Genomic DNA, 16073 nt, shown 5'->3' on the forward strand with positions numbered 1-16073 from the left:
ATTGTAAGAAATAAAGTTATGAGATGTGTAGGATGTGAGGCCTGCACAAGTAATGGGACCACAATTTCTCCTTACTGGGAACGAAAGCACTTGTAGCACTTGACTCTCACAGGGTAGCGAAGCACAGCAGTCGAAGGCCTACTCAGGGGAAGTGGTGTGGGCTAGCAATCACCATTTGCTGGCAGCAATAACACTCAATAAAGGAATTAGAAAATGAAAGATACACTTAATACACACAGAATACTAAATATTATGCACTAATTGACAAATATACATTTGGCAGATTGAACACAAATTTGGTGATATTCTGACATCACATTTGACCCCTTACGGGTCATGATTGCTAAAATCACTGTCCTTCCCCACCAATACCCAATATCACATCACTATATATGGGGATTTCACTTCAAATAAAACAAGTCTATTGGCATTGTCACAGGTCATCACTACAACATATAAGGCAAGCCTGCTGGCTTTGCAGAGTTCACCATATCAATTATATAAAGCAAGCCTACTGACTTTGTCAAGCATTACCAAATCAAAATATAAGGCAAGCCTATTGAATTTGTCAAGAGGTCATCACATCAAAAGAAGCTATAACCAAAAATCCCATCATGATTTCATAAACAGAAGCAATGTTTAAATGCAATTATTATTGCCACTAGAGCATTTCCGGGTTTATAAAATGTCACTGGCAGCCACACATGGTTAATTAATCATTAAAAATAAACATATATGTCTTTACATCTTCAGGCCACAATTAAATGCAGCCATGGAACCAACACCTAGAGAACATAGAATTCCAAGCTGAAGATCAGAAATACCAGCCTTAGGAGTCCTTTAAAATAGATGCAGAATTCCTGGAGTAATCATAATTTCCTTTATTTCACAAATTTCGTGTCACTCTTGAAATTCTTTTAGTTGTGGGGGATGCCACAACTTCTACAGCTCCTAAAAATTTCCTTGATATAGTGGTGGTGCCCCTATTGTCCTTGGGGCACCGCAAAAGGCAGAAACATATTCAAATAAGTCTTTGCTGGAGCATAATGGGGTGCTCCCATCTGGAAAGCAGCAAATAGTTTAAAAGCGGCTCTCCCACTATTCGGGAGAGCCGCTTTTCTTCTGCATTTCATTTTTCTTTTTTTCTTTACTTTTTCACGGATGCACAGACCAAACCGCAACACCCCCATGGCAGGTTCCATGTTAGGGGCCTCAGAAGTAGCTTCAATGTCCTCGCAACCCTGCCAGCTTTCCACAAGCACTGCCTTCCAGCGGACAGGAACCGGAATCTTCTTTCCCACTCTCTTACATGCCAATTGACCCAATTCAGGCATGTGACCCCCGATTTCTGAAGCAGGAAATGGCTTTATTTTGGCTGTCTCCTGCCTGAAATTGTGTCTCCTTCAATAGAACTCAAAGGGGAACCCATATTTATATACTCGAACCCTGCCGCCCGCACTGTTTTCCTGCAGGTGTGGAAAGAGTTAGCTAATATTTAATTCCTGCTTGTAGTCGGTATGTTGGGTTAATACTAGGGAAAGACCTAACTGTAATGAGTATGGTGTCCCTAGTTCTGGGTCAACATGTTTTGAGCTTCCCGTAAAGCACTTCTTCAGGACCACATGAGGGCCAGCCCCTTGCGTACCACTCCTAATTAATCCTGTGAATAGGAAACAATGGGGTGCACACCTAATGTGTGTTCACCTGACATTTAATACATATGGTTGTACACTGACATGCTGTATCTGTAGGAAATAAAGCAAAAGGAAAATTAAAAAAGCCTGCCTACTAGCCAAGCTGGCAGGCCCTTTATATATGTGGCGTTGTATCTCATTCAATGTACTCCTCTATAGTGGGTGTACTTAACAGCTGTTTTGTGCGATCATCTGAGGTGGTGGAAATCAATCACACATGGTGTCTTTGTGAAGAAAAGAGTTTATGTACAAATTGCAGTTTGAAAGCACTTGTGAAAAAGACACCATGTGACATACAACATATAACAAAATAATAGTATTACATATCTGCTACTGCTCTGCCCTCTATCTCTCTGCCTTTAATTGTTCTTTCATTTTCTCCTTATTTTTTTCCTTTTTGCACATCTTTCATGTCTTCATCCTTCATATTCTCTACCTTTCTGTTACTTTCTTTCCCTCCCTGCAATTTGCACTTTTGCATCTTTTCTTGCTGGTTCCCTGCCACTGATTCTCCAGCGGGCCCTGCCCCCCTCCAGGGCCACTTCCCCACTTCCCGCTTTCCAGACTCCCAGCTGTCCAGCCATCCCCCTCGTGCTTCTTAAAGGAGGCCCGTCTGTGCACCTCCATGCATGGATTGTGCCCTGTGCCACGGACCCTGGTTCTTAGACCATCCACTGCTATAACGCCGGCACCCTCTTTGCCCTCAACACTGGCTGCCATAACACCTACCACCAGGCATCGCAGAAGTACACCCAGGGTGCTTCTTCCTGCCAGAACTTTAGCTGCAACTTTGCTTGTTACCGCTCTTCAGCAATCCCCACCACACAACCAACAAGCACCGGACCGACTGCCTCAACTGCATCTTGCTCAGCACATGTTACCTCCACAAACACTCTGTGGAGAAATGGGACCTGTTCGACACAGTCGAACCTTACATCGCCTTCCTCACGGAAACCTGGATGTACTCCACCTCTGCTCAGGACATTGCTACTACCATCCCAAATGCCTACAACATCATTCACAAGGACCACATCAACAAACTGGGGGGATTCATCACAATCATACACAAAAGCACCCTCAACCTCACCACCCACATGGACGACCATTCAACCACCCTTCAGTGATTCCATCATCAACTTCATTGTACCCCACGCTCTGGCCTCCGCAGATTAGATCCTCCTCTGAGACCTCAACTTTCAAGTGGGCAGTTCCAATCAATCACATAAACGCCTCGTCCCTGCTGGAGAACCTCACCACCATCTGACTCAAACAATGGGTCACCTCCCCAACCCACTCAGCAGGACACACATTCAAACCCATATTCTCTGCCAGCCACATCACCTTCAGCCACACCATCGAGCTTTCCGGATCGACCACCACTGCATGCACTTCTCCTTCAGCAAATACCCTGTACACAACCATGCCCACTGCTCTACTTGCAGAAGTTGGAACATGGTCACTCATGAACAGCTCACCTCCTCCCTCCATGGATGCTAATACCTCAGCACACAACCTCCATTGATGAATCTCCAACTGCGCCGACACTGGGCCCCATGAAGACAGCCCAAACAAACTGTACTCCAAGAAAGCCAGCTGGTTCTCTCCCACCCTAATGAGTCCAGACGCCCCTGTAGACTGCTCGAAAAGAGATGGAGTAGCAGCAAGACCCTGTAAGGCCACTCAACTTTCAAGACTGCTGTCACCACACACCAACACAAGTAAGACTCAATGGTAATGCCTCTACAGCAAATAACGTTGCCATGGTCAAAGAATTTGCCAGAGCAATAAGAAGGAGACCCCCTCTAAATGAACAAGTTAGCGGTCAGGGAGAAGAGGGGAAAAATTATCAAAATACAACAAGAATCTCCCTCATGACCTAAATAATTACACAACAGACTCAATCCCACTACATACAGTGAGAACCCAACCCAAATTATAAACCCACTAAACATAAAATTACATCTGTTATCAAAGATATTTGTTTTCTTTCTTTTCTTTAATCAAAAGCTTTTTTCGTTATTATTTCTTAGGATTTTTAACATACATTATAAATACATAAAACAGTCACTGAATAAAGAGACAGTACGTACAATTCAATCAAATAAAGCCAACCCCTTTAGAGGAAAACAGTACAAATACACATCAACTCATTCAAACCCTACTCACACACACCCAGCCAAACCTTCACATTTGTGACATATCTGGGGAACACAAACACAAGATGGCAATGTAATTGCAGTGACCAGAGACAAGATCTGCAGAGCGCAGGATGTTCTCAAGGCAGTGGTTGACGTGTTTCGGTGGCTGAGAGATGATAATGTGCCACCTTCATCAGGACCTGCCAGATATGATGCTCTCACAAGGGCTACTCCATCCGGGGGAGAAAAACTATTCACACCTGAAAGACTCAGCACAGAGACAGCAGACATCCCACTCTCTCAAGACCTCTACAACAACCTTAGGACCTATTTCAACCACAAGATTAAGGCTATATAAAGCAGCTTCGAAAACCTCAAGACCCTCCCACCACACCTGCATCCACCACACCCTGTGACACCAGACCACAATAGGCCCTACTCAGCTGGACTCCACTCACCAGTGATAACACCCTCAAAATCATGGAGAGCACCGACTCTGGTGAACCGTTGGAGCTCTGCGATCACCACATCTTCAACAGGGCTGGCACCACCATCGCCACAAACTCTGCCACACCATCAATTGCTCCATCAACTCTGCCACCTTCCCAGAAGACTGGAAGCACACAAAGGTCATCCCCTTGTTGAATAAACCCTCTTCCAACCCGACGGACCTCACAAACTTCAGACCCATCTCTCTTCTCCCCTTCCCAGCCAAGGTCATCGAGAAGGCCATCAATGCCCAACTTCAAAGAAAGTGAACCACATCATGGACCTCTCCCAATATGGCTCCCAAAACAAACACACTGCCGAGACAGCCCTCCTTACTACCACAGACAACATCAGCACCCTCCACGACTGAGGCGAAACAGTCGCCCTCATCCTCCTAGATCTCTCAGCTGCCTTCGAAACTGTCTCTCACCACACCCTATACACAAGACTCCACAATGCAGACATTCATGACAAAACCCTTTAAAGGATCCATACCTTCCTCACCCCCGAACACATAGAGTCAGACTACCACAGTTCCATTCAGAACCCACACACATAAGCTGTGGAGTTCCCCAGAGCTCCTCCTTGAGCCCACTCTCTTCAACATCTACATAGCCCCACTGGCAGCCATCATTAGGAACCACGTACTCAACGTTGTCTACTACACCGACGACACCCAGATGATGCCTTCTCCCACCATTCAACCCACATTGGCCAAAAACAACTTCTATGATAGGAGAAAGGCCGTTATCACCTGGATGAAGAGCAGCTGCCTCAAGCTGAACTCAGAGAAGACCGAACTTCTCATCAGGGGCTCCACCTCCTCCACCTGAGATGACTCCTGGTGGCCTGCAGTACTTGGAACCCACGGCACCCACTGATCACACATGAAACCTTGGCATCATCCTGGACTCCTCACTCACCATGGACCACCAAATCAATGCCGTCTCATCATCCTCTTTCCGCAAGTTACGCCTGCTCCAAAAGATCTTCAAGTGGATCCCCTCCGAGTCCAGGAAAGATGGTCACACACGCTCTCATCAGCAGCAGAATAGAATATGCCAAAGCACTGTATGCCAGCTTCACTTAGAAATTCCTCAAGAAACTGCAGAACATTCAGAACACTTCCACTAGACTCATCCTCAATATCCCCCGCCGCAACCACATCACCAGCCACCTGATAGACCTCCACTGACACCCAGTCAACAAAAGAATCACCTCCAAACTCCTCACACACACCTACAACGCCCTACACAACATGGGACCTGCATACCTCAACTACTCCCTCACATTACATACACTCACCAGAGACCTCCACTCCGTCCATCTTGACCTGGCTACCGTCCCATGTACCCATTAGGTCACAGCCGGAGGAAGATCCTTCTCCTACCTCACAGCAAAGACCTGGTCTCTCCATCACAGGCAATCACCGCCACTGCCTTAATTCAGGAAGGAGCTCAAGCCCTTGCTCTTCGACTGAACCACAGTGCCTTCAATGGATCAGCAGCTCCCCCACGCCTTGAGACCCTTATGGGTGAGTAATCGCTCTTTAGAAGCCACTTCATTGATGGACTAATTGATTACATGTGCAAACAACTTTACAGGTTACAAGTATTAGCTGCTAAGCTAGCTCTGAATAAAACCGGGTTTGACTCGGCAACCGAAACCCTGAAAGAACGCCACTGGTCATTAGTTAAGGAGAGATGTATCTTCAAGTCCATGTGTCTAATTCATAAAGCCCTTGATGGACATGGACCTAAGCTCCAACAAGAAAAATGTTGTCATTATAAACCTTTAATATCTTTTGGATCCTCAATTGCAAAACTGGTCTGTGTGCCTAGATTTAAAACATCCTGATTTGGCCGATAGATCTCCCAAGTCAAGGCGGTACAAATATGGAATAAACTCCAGAATTCTCTGAGACTAAACTCAAACGTGGGTATTCATTCGATAGGTGAGATAGAAAATCAGGTCTTCTTTCCCCCCTCTGTATGCAAGACTGTCTGTGTCTTTTTTCTTGACAATGATTCAGCACCAAGATGCCTGCTTGGTGAACATCGGCACTTTATAAATGTTTAATAATAATAACAATAATAATAATCATAATAATAATAATAATAATCATGTTGGGATCCTAACATGAGGTGCCAGGGGCCAAATGTACCTATGAGGAGGGGCTTGCCCACGCAAACCTATCTACCCAACAAATTATCAAAACATCATTCAGCTGACCCCTTGCTTACCCCGGGGGTAATTTAAGGAAATATAGCTGAGTGTCACATGCTAATTTTCTCACAAAAGGGGTCAAAGACAAAATCTTTAAAAAGCCATTACTTGGGCCCTGTTGGGCCAATTCTAGACACCAGGATAATATTCATCGGGCCTTCTGGTCTAGAAAGGATGTGCTTTTCAGAAAGTTGCCTTCACTGAATCCATGTTCCAGCTTCCTCCTCTGCTGTGCCTCCGACAGAGCCCACGACCTTCTAGTCATCTTGCAGCCCACAACCTTCTAGTCATCTTGCAGGGCAGCTGGAAGTTAGCGAAGACCAAGTCTTCCCCTAACTGGTCCTAAGGGTGTGTAAGGGAACTAGCCTCACTGGTCCTGGAGTGACCCACTTGTCCTCGGGTCAAGGTTGGGCTGAGTCCTTAGTCCGCTAGGACATGAGGGTGTGTGTACTTCCTGCTTTCCAAGGCTGTGAAAGTCTTCCTTTTTTAATGTCCAACAACAACAACCCTCTCTCCTTTTGCAAAAGTTTTTAAATGAGGTAGGAATTTCTAGAAGCCAGACAACCCTGGCCAATCCTAGAGCACCACATCACACCTTCATCCCTGTCTCAACCTTCTTGCACAAAATACTGGGACAATTCAACCGTGTGCCATCAAGTGGATGCTCTTCACATCTCCCCTGGGGATCTCAGCTCTGTCTGTACCTGACATGACTAGCAGGGTGTTTCCCACCAAACGTCAAAGGGGACCTCCCACCTGTGATGGCAGCAGCTGTCTGGGTTTCCTCTTTTTCAGTGAGCCTGAGATGCCCCAATCCTGGTACAGTGTGACAGATAATTAGCAGATACAGATTTTCTTCCCTACCAATCCCTCCTCAGGAGCTGAGTGAAGCACTATCGCAGTGTCACTGAAGACAAAACAGTAAACAATACTGACTTTACCAATGCATGTCCACTAATATTATAAGGTCTATCCCAGGTCAACACCTAGCCTTGCAGAGTCCCCTCTGCGCCAAGCTACCTAAATATCTCAGGTCTACCTTTCTATTGCTGAGACTTTGGAAGCCATTGTCTCTGGTCAACTCACATCTCACCTAGAAGAAAACAACCCTGCAGGGGATTCCAGTCAATTATTAGACCTGAAGGATAATATTCAAACTATATTCCAAATTATCAGACAAAAACTATTAGGCCTATGGACAGTGACTCTCCACGTCCATTAGTAATCTCAGACCTGTTGGGGGTATTTGACAATATTGACCACTGTATACTTTGCAACTGGTTAGATCTGTTTGCAGTCCTCAGTGGAGGTGTGCTTTTGTTGTTCACTGTTTTCTTATTTGACTGCATCAATCAGGTTAAAGTGGGACCATTTTTATTCAGGTATGATTTAATGATTTATACCCAACTTTATTCAACATTTGTATGTGTCTTCTCACTGAGATCCTTGAGTTTTCTGATATTGCTACCATATATAGGGGCGGATATCCCACTCTCCTGGAAGGGGGCAGAGATTGTCCCAGTTTTTAAAAAGGGTGATAAGTCCTAAGCTGCTAATTATAGACCAATAAGTCAAATAGATTCTATACAGAAGGTGATGGGCAGGTTGGTTTTAGAACAGATTCAGACTTGGATAGAGTACCAAGACATTTTAAGCCCTGTACAAGCTGGGCTTAGGTCTAGAACCAGTACAATAGACCAAGTATTTAGTTTTATAAATCTGTATTGGAGGACGGTGATTATTGGTAGAGGTGCCCTTTACCTGGTATTTGTCGATTTAAGGGCAGCTTTTGATTTAGTTTCGCGAGGGAAACCATGGCAGGTCCTGAAGGAAATGGGGATGGCTCCAGAGCTATTATCCCTAATCATTCGCTTACATGAGGGGAACTTTGCTCGGGTCCGGTGGTGGGGCTTGGGCGAAGTGACAGAAGACTTCCCTGTTGGCGGGGGTGTGAGACAGGGGTGCGTTTTGGTGCCCACCCTGTTCTCGCTCTTTGTCACGGGGTGGCCGACTTCCTCGCTCTGTCTCCCACGGATGCTCCGAGGTTGGCAGGAACACTCATCCCAATCCTGTTGTTTGCGGATGATTCTCTAATAATCTCAAAGACCCCAAGTGGCTTGCAAAGAGCCCCTCGGCTCTTTGAAGAATTCTGTAAACTACGTGGTTTGGAGGTGAATACCGCAAAAACGAAGTTCATGTCCTTTAACATACATAAGTCGTTCAAGGGCAATGTACTTATGGATAATATGCCCCTGGAACAAGTCACTTCCTTTACATACCTGGGGGTCACGTTACAGAGCGATGTGCGATGGAAGTGCCAATTAGACTGGGCAGTTTTGTCTCATAAACAGCAAGCTGGAATTCTTTTAAACAAGTTCAAAACCTCGCTCACCAAACCCATCAGTCCAGTTCTGGAAATCTATGGAATGGAAGTTTTAAGCTCTTGTCTCTACGGAGCAGAGTTGTGGGGGTTCGAGAATTTAAAGAGTATGACCATACTAGAGAATGCGTTTGTACGTAAAATAACAAGCCACCCCCAAATTACTCCCCTATGACCGCTGCTACTTGATCTTGGTAAGAAGCCTGTGGAACACCTTGCAAAACTCCCCCCCCTACTTTACTGGCGGAGACTTTGGTGTACAGAGGAACTTACTCACTACTCCAGTGGTCTCATGGACGTTATAAGAGCTGATTCGTCCCACAAGATAATATGGTTAAACGAAATCAGATCCCTTCTGAGGAATCTTGGTTTATTCGAACTTTGGACCAACCCATCTAATGCGACATTCCCCTCGAAGGGCAAATTGAAGGAACTCTATTGGGAAATGGTGTTCACAGCAGAATCCACTAGAGGCCTTTCAACCCATCTTACAGGTCGCTTTCTCGAGCTCAAGTCCCGCCCAATTTTTGAAGGATATTGGGATATGATAGAGAATGTAAGCAATCGAAAATTGTAATTTCAACTTAGAGTAGGGGCATTGCCAATCCGTGCATTCACTTGTAAATGGGGGGGGGGGGGGGGGGGTGCAAGCATTGATAAATGCCACATGTGTACTAACCAACCGGAAACTGTGGGGCACATATTCTTGTTTTGCCCGCTGTACACTGTGCCACGTAAAATCTGGTTAAAGCTTATTTGTAGAGTGATGGGAATCCGAAGGTACGCAATAGCTTTGAGAATATTGTGCTCTGACCCTGTACCCCAAATTTCCCTAGCTGTTGCAAAGTTTCTGGGGTGGACTTGGCAAAGCAGGTTGAGAAAATGTACCTAGGCTCTGATGAGTGAATACTATTCTTCCTTGTGCTTTCCTTCTTTTCTGTTATAACCGGGGTATATGTTTGCACAAGGCTCTGATTATCCATCTGCGCTATTTGCCACTTTAGGTCTAAAAACTGTGCAATATCTTAGGGGATTTTATGGGATGATGAATGAATTTATTGGCATATTTTACATTTTGAGTTTTTAAACATATGTGTGATTACTTATTCGATGGTTAAAGAGTGGTTTAATTGTATTTTAATATTTTTAGCTAATTTATAAATTGTATGATGTTATTGTAATATGTGCTTTTATGACAAAGCGGTCGAATAAAGCTTTGTGAACGGCTACCATATATATGCAAACAAAATGCAACTTCACATCAAGTCTGATGGCAATTCTGGCAACCGAGCTAATGTATTGCACAGTCAATAGATAAGCCTAAAAAAATAATTTACGTTGCTTTTAAGGGATCAACATCATGCCTGAATTGCAATGAAAATGTCACAACAGCTCTAGAATCACTCCACTGGTTCCCTCGAAAGGACAGTCTGAACTTCAAGGGCCACTGCCTTGTCCATAAAGCGTTAAAAAGCAGATCACCTTACCAATTGTCCAAGCTTTCATCCCATACCGTCTATCCAAAGCCTTAAGATCCATGAACAAGGACTTGCTTCAGTCATTCAACCAAAATATATTTGTAGGAAGGTATCTTCACACACAAGGATCATCCCTATGCACCTCACACCCATTGCATATAAAAATTAAAAATGACTTCATGAGATTCAGGAAGATTTAAAAATCTTATTTTTTTTTCACCTCAACTGAAACAGTCTGGATTCTCCAAATTTCTCAGGTCGAACACGAATGGCTTGTTGCAAACAATCTAGAAAGAGCAGTTCTGAAGACAGTTGAGAGATATACATGCACATGCATCAATGCTATTTGCAATTGCAAACAGTGCGAATCGGCCATTTGCAATTGCAAAATTAGCTTTCGAGATGCATGAAATAACTTGCCACTTGCACTTAAAAAAATAGCAATTATTTGCAAATTTTCAAATTGTGATTGCATTTAATCACAATCACAATGTAGGCCCATAGGAATGAATGGGAAGCCATTCCATATTTGCGATTCACAATTTGCGAGTCGCAAATAAGGAATGTGTAGGAATCGCTATTTTTATAGCGATTCCTACATGCATAAGCTTTTGCGAGTCCTTAATTGCAATTCCGTAATTATCGCAATTAAGCACTCGCAAAATCCTACCTTGATGCATGTGCCTGATAATGATGATGTGGTACTCCTCCCCTTTCTCTCATGCCATTTTGTTTTCTATGGGCGCATGTGGGTTTTGTAAGGGGATTGCATGAGTGAGTTATTTTTAGAAATAATTTTCCTTTTTCCGTAAGCATGATATGGAAAGACCCTCGGGGTACATATGTTTCAATATGGCCTGCTATGTTGTAGCCGGTCTCATTTAGAAGCATACACATCCCCCCAAGACAAAACTTCTACTTTCCTAAAAGACTTAGGGCTAGATGTAGGTAATTTGGATTTACTGATTCATAAATACCGAATTTTACCAATTCGGTATTTATGAATCGGTAAATCCAATGTAGGTAATAATTCGGTAAAAAATACCGAATCAGTAGGATTTGGCATTTACCAAATTGGTATTTACCGATTCGGTTTTTTCCATTAATTCCTATGTGCCTGGAGGGTTATAGGAATGAATGTCAATTACCAAATCAGTAATTACCGATTTGGTAAATACCGAAAAATTCAAGGGTGACAGGGTGTCACTTTGACACCCTGTTGCACCCCTGATTAGTGCTTGTGTGCCATGTGGCACACATACATGCCCTAAGGGCACAGGTGTAAATGCACATATTTGCATTTACATAGGAATTTGGTATTTACCACCAACGAATAGTTGGTGGTAAATAACAAATCCTTAAGGCCCTGAGCACTGTTTACAGTGCTACCTACATTATAAAATACAGATTCGGTAATTTTACCGAATCGGGAAATTTACCGAATCCGTAAAATTACCGATTCGGTAAAATTACCCAATCTGTATTTTTTCATTCCCTACACCTCAGTATCCAAATACCGGTCGGTAACGGCCGAAAATCGGCATTTTCGGCTGTTACCGACCGGTATTTGGATACCTACATCAGGCCCTAGGTTCCACTTATAATGCAGCCTTGAGTGAAGGTCTAATCATTCGGGGAACAGAAATAGAATGTCTAGATGGAAAAAAAGACAGGCTGAGGAAAGGTGCAACCATGTAGATTGTGCCAACATGCTGTGCTAATTTTCTATGGGCAGTGGGATTGACTGATATTTGGTGCCACGTCCACCCTGACCAATGGTATTTTACATTCTAGTCCAGCATCTCTTAATTATTTTCCAGAGTTGATCATTTTTTTATGTCTGACTCTGACTTTGCTGCTATAAAATTGGGGCAGGCCGTTGCCTGTGGCTTCTCTGACTACTTCCCCATGCCGGGGGAACTCAACTGGTGGAATACTTCAGAAGTGAAGGTCGGTGACTAAGTGCTTGGCATTTGATGGATGCAGTCTCAGAAAGTACATAACTGCGAAAGTCAATAACTATTTTAATACTGATTCAGTGGATGCCTGGGTGACACTTTGGGAAGCATTCATGGGATTTAATGGAGGACAGGCTATGAGATGCATGGCTGGACAGGACAGGGAACAAATACAAAAGGTATCCTGTCTTGAGGCACTCCTCTTGGAGATGGAGGTACAATTTACGACCAAACTCTGACCTGTGATCTTTAGAAATATCACCCATCACAAAACTAAATTATGTCAATCTGTGCTTGATGAGGCCAGGATGGTCTGGTTTGCCTTACAAAGTGATATGTGTCAGTGGGTAAAATGCCATCAGCAAACTGTTAGGTGGACTTTATCAGACTAGAAAACATGTTGCCAAGATTTTCAATGTATATTTGGTAAATTCTCTAGACTGAAGATTAAGTTGAGCAACTCTATTGTTTAACTACTGAGGCCATCTGTGTCAGATTTGCAATGGGCATTGGGCCTGACATTAGCAAGAGAGTGATTCTACTATCTTAGTGTCTTCTTAGTGAGTGAGAGGACCCAAAAGAAAAACCTAACAACATAGATGGAAATGCATGCTGAGCATATTGATCTCCAGTATCTCTGTTATTGATCAGCAGAGCTGACAAATTTAAGATGGTATCCTCCCATGTATCTTGTACCAAATTCTAAACTATTTAAACTATATTTCGAATGACTCCTTTACTCACTTGACCTCATTGTAGGATGCATCTTATAGGAAGAGAGGAATCCACACATTGACATTCTCAAATGTTGCAAATCCCATATGATGGCACCAGAGGGGCTGCAAACATCTTTTGGAAGGTTCCCGTCTGTTTGTGATTTAGGAAGTGGTGGACAAGTTGCAGACTTACGCCATTCATTTCCGGGCGTGTCCACGAATTAAATCTTATTGATGTCGAATTTGTACTTCACAGTGAGTTTACTAGTTTCATACTTGATGACAGCTGGGGGCTAGACCAATGGAAGCAATTCTAAAGGTTTATAAATCCAAATGTCTAGCAATTGCAACATATGGATCAGCAAGCTGGGGTTATACCCCACAAGATCAAATCCAAGTGGTTAAAAATAAAATTTTAAGATCTTTACTATCTGTTCTACAGTCTACCCCTACTTTCTCTATCCACACAGAGTTGGGGCTGGGGTTTGTTACAGATAATCTGAAAATCTCCCCATTGATCTGCTGGCTTAAGACCTGGCTTAACCAGGAAATCTCATTGAACCACATGATCTTAAAAGATTGCCTCGCCCTAGACAGAGCCAGTAAGATCCCATGGTTGGTTTATATTAAACTAACATTTTCAAAATTAGGGCGACCAGAGCTCTATTCTTCCCCTGAGTGTATACAGAAAGAAGATGTAAACCAGTTAAAAACAGCTATGGTACACCGCTTACAACAGAGAGGGAGGAACTGGAAATGAGAAAACCCACTGTAAGAGCTAATTACGTATTATTGAGTTCTCCTGGTCTTGAGCCCTACTTGAACCTAGTAATCCATCCCTTCCATCGGTACCTGGTAACTAGATTTCGTTTTAACTTAATTCATTTCTCATTGGGCGTTTTTCCAAAATGGGGCACCCCTGATAACTCTGACCCCTGCAAGTATGACAATTTTTCCCCACAAGACACTTTACATTTTATTATGTTTTGCGAGTACTACTCAGATATTAGGAAAAAGTATTTGTTGCCTATTTTAAGGGAGGTGGGGTTTATACAGGTTAGACCTGCCCTTCTGTATTTGCAACTGATGAGTAGCCCCCGTATTACATTTCATGTCACTAGCTTTTTAGTAGCTGGAGTGCAGATCAACAAGAAGAGTAGAAGTGCCCCGAATATCCCAGTCTGATTTTGATTGTACTTAAGGACTATTTTAAGGTTTATTATATAAATTAATTGTTAAACTGATTTTATGTTTTAGTCGTACTCTGACGGATTTTAAAATCTTGTTAATGTATAATGGTCATTGTTTATATTTGTATGGATTGTACCTGTGTCTTTTTATGATTTTAATTTATCGAATAAAAGTGTGTTGACTGACTGACTGACAGCTCTAAGTTTGTGCTCTTCCATGTAAGAACTAACATGAGTATCAGGGCCGGACTGGCTACCGGGCGGTTGTGTGTGCTGCCGAGCAGGGGGCTGATTTCTCTGCAGTGGGGGCTGATTTATTTGATGGGGCCCTGCATGCGCTTTGAAATAAAAAAAGCGAAACAAATTTTGTTCAGCACACGCAGGTCCCCATCACCTAATTCAACCCCAAGCTTGGCAGCACACACAACTGCCCGGTAGCCATTTCGGCCCTGATGAGCATGATTTTTTATAAATTAACGTTGATACACCTAGGCCTGATGCTCACAAAGGAAGATATAAATAAATATTGGCAAGACAAAAGTGCACCAAGTATGGAGGAGTGGCTCAAGGGGGTGAACCATTGTATAAATATTGAAGGTTTGTTATGTAAGGGTAGAGGATGTCCAGAAGCACACCATAATATAGGGGAATGAATTTAATTCCATTTCATTTGTGATGAGTCTGATCTGGAAATGGACATCTCTGGTAGAATTGGCACAATGCAAACATTCATTAGGTTGCATGAGAATTGTTATGAGTTGTTTACTTGATAAGTCCAGTGTGGTTCAAAAGGTGAAAACTTAATTGAACTGACATGCATTTTGGTGTGAAAAATCTCCCTAAAGATTTTTTAACAAAATAAATCTATTTTTAGTCAGACATATAGCTAACAGCCAAGCATCGGGCTGCTGGGCTTCTTGACCAGACATTGCTTATTTAACTCTTTAAAAACGTCTGGCCCACTGAGATCTATACACAAACAGCATAACTTCTCTCTAAGGTTTGTGCCTCTTAAGCTCAGATTACTCTGTATATTTGCTGTCAAATATGTACTCCTTTAATTGATAACACTCTGAAGCTACCACCAGTGGTTTGTGGTACTAAACAGACAACTTAAATACAATACAAAAAACAAATATAAACTTCTAGTTGTGTGGGTGTAGATAAGAAATCCAACTTTAACTTAACTGAGTTTGAAAAGAAGTACTGCGCTCATAAAAAAATGCCTATCTGTGTGTGTCAGCCTAGTGTTGTGACCCAAGCTGTTTGCCTGTGAATTGATTCTTAGATTTAAAAAAAATCAATTTAGACCAATATTGAGATTTCAGTGTGATTATACTTTTATATGGAAAGCATCTTTTCAGCTGCACATTACTATTGATGCTTTCCCCATACTCACTATTGTATTGAGGTTTGGCGTATCTAAATAAAAAATCCAGTTGCTGGCAATTCAATCCACATTGAAAATAATAAAGCACAAAAGAATGTCTGGCTTTGACGAAATTAGCATTGTGAAGTCCCTATTGTTGAGGGGAAGCAAATATTTGAGTAAACATATTTAGCTTTGAAAGAAGCAGCCTTAGTCGGAGGAAGATCAGATGTTTATGCATACCAAACATGCAAACACTGCATTAAAAAATTATTCAGTGCCAGAGATTCTTAAACATCAGACAACAGAAGATCAGATATGCCAAATGATCCAATGCCTGAGATTCTTAAACATCAAACAGCTGAAGATTAGATATGCCAAATGCACTCATATGACACTTATGACTTATACAAACACCTAAATTAAAGAATGCCA

The sequence above is a fragment of the Lissotriton vulgaris genome, chromosome 8 (assembly GCF_964263255.1).
Source record: "Lissotriton vulgaris chromosome 8, aLisVul1.2, whole genome shotgun sequence".
NCBI classification, from domain to species: Eukaryota; Metazoa; Chordata; class Amphibia; order Caudata; family Salamandridae; genus Lissotriton; species Lissotriton vulgaris.